This window comes from Arachis stenosperma, chromosome 6 (assembly GCF_014773155.1).
Source record: "Arachis stenosperma cultivar V10309 chromosome 6, arast.V10309.gnm1.PFL2, whole genome shotgun sequence".
In the NCBI taxonomy this organism is placed as follows: Eukaryota; Viridiplantae; Streptophyta; class Magnoliopsida; order Fabales; family Fabaceae; genus Arachis; species Arachis stenosperma.
Window position 1 is genome coordinate 130,846,737 of NC_080382.1, and position 4,897 is coordinate 130,851,633.

The following is a 4,897-nucleotide window of genomic DNA, read 5'->3' on the forward strand; positions in this document are numbered from 1 at the left end:
TTTGGGTGCCAGTTCCAGCGTTTAACGCTGGGATTTCTTGAGGTGACTTTGAACGCCGGTTTGGGCCATCAAATCTTGGGCAAAGTATGGACTATTATATATTGCTGGAAAGCCCAGGATGTCTACTTTCCAATGCCGTTGAGAGCGCGCCAATTGGGCTTCTGTAGCTCCAGAAAATCCACTTCGAGTGCAGGGAGGTCAGAATCCAACAGCATCTGCAGTCCTTTTCAGTCTCTGAATCAGATTTTTGCTCAGGTCCCTCAATTTCAGCCAGAAAATACCTGAAATCACAGAAAAACACACAAACTCATAGTAAAGTCCAGAAAAGTGAATTTTAATTAAAAACTAATAAAAATATAATAAAAACTAAACTAAAACTACTAAAAACATACTAAAAACAATGCCAAAAAGCGTACAAATTATCCGCTCATCACAACACCAAACTTAAATTGTTGCTTGTCCCCAAGCAACTGAAAATCAAATAAGATAAAAAGAAGAGAATATACTATAGACTCCAAATTATCAATGAAACTAAGCTCCAAATTAGATGAGCGGGACTAGTAGCTTTTTGCCTCTGAACAGTTTTGGCATCTCACTTTATCCTTTGAAATTCAGAATGATTGGCTTCTTTAGGAATTCAGAATCCAGATAGTGTTATTGACTCTCCTAGTTAAGTATGATGATTCTTGAACACAGCTACTTATTGAGTCTTGGCCGTGGCCCAAAGCACTCTGTCTTCTAGTATTACCACCGGATACATACATGCCACAGACACATAATTGGGTGAACCTTTTCAGATTGTGACTCAGCTTTGCTAAAGTCCCCAATTAGAGGTGTCCAGGGTTCTTAAGCACACTCTTTTTGCCTTGGATCACAACTTTATTTCTTTCTTTTTCTTTTCTTTTTCTTTCTCCCATTTTTTTTCGTTTTTCTTCTTCTTTTTTTTTTTTTTGTATTCGCTGCTTTTTCTTGCTTCAAGAATCATTTTTATGATTTTTCAGATCCTCAGTAACATGTCTCCTTTTTCATCATTCTTTCAAGAGCCAACAATTTTAACATTCATGAACCACAAATTCAAAAGACATATGCACTGTTTAAGCATACATTCAGAGGACAAAAAATATTGCCACCACATCAAACTAATTAAGCTAGTTTTAAAGATGAATTTAAAATCCTGTACTTCTTGTTCTTTTGTGATAAAAACAGTTTTCATTTAAGAAAGGTGATGGATTCATATTCATAGCTTTAAGGCATAGACACTAAGACACTAATGATCATAAGACACAAATATGGATAAACATAAAGCATAATTTTCGAAAAACAGAAGAATAAAGAACAAGGAGATTAAAGAACGGGTCCACCTTAGTGATGGCGGCTCTTTCTTCTTCTTGAAGATCCTATGGAGTGCTTGAGCTCCTCAATGTCTCTTCCTTGTCTTTGTTGCTCCTCTCTTATGATTCTTTGATCTTTTCATGGAGGAGGATGGCATGTTCTTGGTGCTCCACCCTTAGTTGTCCCATGTTAGAACTTAATTTTCCTAGGGAGGTGTTAATTTGCTCCCAGTAGTCTTGTGGAGGAGAGTGCATCCCTTGAGGTATCTCAGGGATTTCTTGATGAGAGGGGTCTCTTGTTTGCTCCATCTTCTTCTTAGTGATGGGCTTGAGGTCATGCCTTCTCAGTTGAACCGGCTTTGGATGCCATAAATGGTTATGGAAAAACAAAAAAGCAATGCTTTTACCACACCAAACTTAAAAGGTTTGCTCGTCCTCGAGCAAAAGAAGAAAGAAGAGAGTAGAAGAAGAAGAATTGGAGGAGATGGATGTGAGTGGTGAGGAGGTATTGAGGTGATTGGTGAATGGGTGAAGAAGAAGAGAGGGTGGTGGGGTTGGTGGGGATCCTGTGGGGTCCACAGATCCTTAGGTGTCAAGGAAAAGTCATCCCTGCACCAAATAGCATCAAAATCCGCGTTTTGAGCCAATTCTGGCGTTAAACGCCGGGCTGGTGCCCATTTCTGGCGTTTAACGCCAGGTTCTTGCCCCTTCCTGGCGTTTAACGCCAGTCTGGTGCCCCTTTCTGGCGTTAAACGCCCAGAATGGTGCCAGACTGGGCGTTAAACGCCCAACTGCTAGGCTTACTGGCGTTTGAACGCCAGCAGCATCTTCCTCCAGGGTGTGCTGTTTTTCTTCCTATTTTTCATTCTGTTTTTGCTTTTTTCATTGTTATTGTGACTTCTTATGATCATCAACCTACAAAAAAGATAAAATAACAAAAGAAAATAATTAATTAGAAAACATTGGGTTGCCTCCCAACAAGCGCTTCTTTAATGTCATTAGCTTGACAGAGGACTCCCATGGAGCCTCAGAAACACTCAGAACCTTGTTGAAACCTCCCAACACCAAACTTAGAGTTTGAATGTGGGGTTTCAACACCAAACTTAGAGTTTGGTTGTGGCCTCCCAACACCAAACTTAGAGTTTGACTGTGGGGGCTCTGCTTGGCTCTGTTTTGAGAGAAGCTCTTCATGCTTCTTCTCCATGATGACAGAGGGATATCCTTGGGCCTTAAACACCAAGGATTCTTCATTCACTTGAATGATCAACTCTCCTCTATCAACATCAATCACAGCCTTTGCTGTGGCTAGGAAGGGTCTGCCAAGGATGATGGATTCATCCATGCACTTCCCAGTCTCTAGGACTATGAAGTCAGTAGGGATGTAATGGTCTTCAATCTTCACCAAAACATTCTCTACAAGTCCATGAGCTTGTTTTCTTGAATTGTCTGCCATCTCCAATGAGATTCTTGCAGCTTGCACCTCAAGGATCCCTAATTTCTCCATTACAGAGAGGGGCATGAGGTTTACACTTGACCCTAGGTCACACAAGGCCTTCTTGAAGGTCATGGTACCTATGGTACAAGGTATAGAAAACTTCCCAGGATCCTGCCTCTTTTGGGGCAGTTTATGCCTAGACAAGTCATCCAGTTCTTCGGTGAGCAAGGGAGGTTCATCTTCCCAAGTCTCATTTCCAAATAACTTGTCATTTAGCTTCATGATTGCTCCAAGGTATTTAGCAACTTGCTCTTCAGTGACATACTCATCCTCTTCAGAGGAGGAATACTCATCAGAGCTCATGAATGGCAGAAGTAAGTCCAATGGAATCTCTATGGTCTCAATTTGAGCCTCAGATTCCCATGGTTCCTCATTGGGGAACTCAGAGGAGATTGGTGCACGCCCATTGAGGTCTTCCTCAGTGGCGTCCACCTCCTCTCTTTCCTCTCCATATTCGGCCATGTTTATGGCTTTGCACTCTCCTTTTGGATTTTCTTCTGTATTACTTGGGAGAGTACTAGGAGGGAGTTCAGTAACTTTCTTACTCAGCTGACCCACTTGTCCTTCCAAATTCCTAATGGAGGACCTTGTTTCATTCATGAAACTTTGAGTGGTCTTTATTAGATCAGAGACCATTGTTGCTAAGTCAGAAGTACTCTGCTTAGAACTCTCTGTCTGTTGCTGAGAAGATGATGGAAAAGGCTTGTTGTTACTAGGCCTGTTTCTTCCACCATTATTGTTATTGAAACCTTGTTGGGGTCTCTCTTGATTCTTCCATGAGAAATTTGGGTGATTTCTCCATGAAGAATTGTAGGTGTTTCCATAGGGTTCTCCTAGGTAATTCACCTCTTCTATTGAAGGGTTCTCAGGATCATAAGCTTCTTCCTTAGATGAAGCTTCCTTAGTACTGTTTGGTGCATTTTGTATTCCAGACAGACTTTGAGAAATCAAATTGACTTGTTGAGTCAATATTTTATTCTGAGCCAATATGGCATTCAGAGTGTCAATCTCAAGAACTCCTTTCTTCTGATTAGTCCCATTGTTCACAGGATTCCTTTCAGAAGTGTACATGAATTGGTTATTTGCAACCATTTCAATCAATTCTTGAGCTTCTGCAGGCGTCTTCTTCAGATGAAGAGATCCTCCAGCAGAGCTATCCAAGGACATCTTAGATAGTTCAGAGAGACCATCATAGAAAATGCCTATGATGCTCCATTCAGAAAGCATGTCAGAAGGACATTTTCTGATTAATTGTTTGTATCTTTCCCACGCTTCATAGAGGGATTCTCCATCCTTCTTTCTGAAGGTTTGGACTTCCACTCTAAGCTTACTCAATTTTTGAGGTGGAAAGAACTTTGCCAAGAAGGCATTGACTAGCTTTTCCCAAGAGTCCAGGCTTTCTTTAGGTTGAGAGTCCAACCATATTCTAGCTCTGTCTCTTACAGCAAAAGGGAATAGCATCAGTCTGTAGACCTCAGGGTCAATCCCATTAGTCTTGACTGTGTCACAGATTTGCAAGAATTCAGCTAAAAACTGATGAGGATCTTCCATTGGAAGTCCATGGAACTTGCAATTCTGTTGCATTAGAGAAACTAATTGAGGCTTTAGCTCAAAGTTGTTTGCTCCAATGGCAGGGATAGAGATGCTTCTCCCATAGAAATCAGGAGTAGGTGCAGTAAAGTCACCCAGCACCTTCCTTGCATTGTTGGCATTGTTGTTGTTTTCGGCTGCCATGTCTTCTTCCTTGAAGAATTCGGTCAAGTCCTCTAAAGAGAGTTGTGCTTTGGCCTCTCTTAGCTTTCGCTTCAAGGTTCTCTCAGGTTCAGGGTCAGTTTCAACAAGAATGCCTTTGTCTCTGCTTCTGCTCATAAGAAAGAGAAGAGAAAAAGAGAATGTGGAATCCTCTATGTCACAGTATAGAGATTCCTTGAAATGTCAGAGGAAAAGAGAAATAGAAAGAAGAAGGAGAAGGAGAATTCGAACTTTAATTAGATAAGGTTCGAATTGTGCATTTAGAAGGAGTGGTACTCCATAAATAGAAGGATGTGGGAAGGAGGGAAGAGAATTTTCG

At 41.1% G+C, this 4,897-nt stretch overlaps 1 non-coding gene across 1 annotated transcript; it reads left to right on the forward strand.

Annotated features, from left to right (window-relative positions):
* The first annotated feature begins 4,047 nt into the window (after positions 1-4,047).
* LOC130938196 (small nucleolar RNA R71) lies at positions 4,048-4,155 on the forward strand. The gene has a single exon (XR_009069371.1). It is a non-coding gene; the product is annotated as a small nucleolar RNA R71 (small nucleolar RNA).
* Positions 4,156-4,897: the final 742 nt, after the last annotated feature.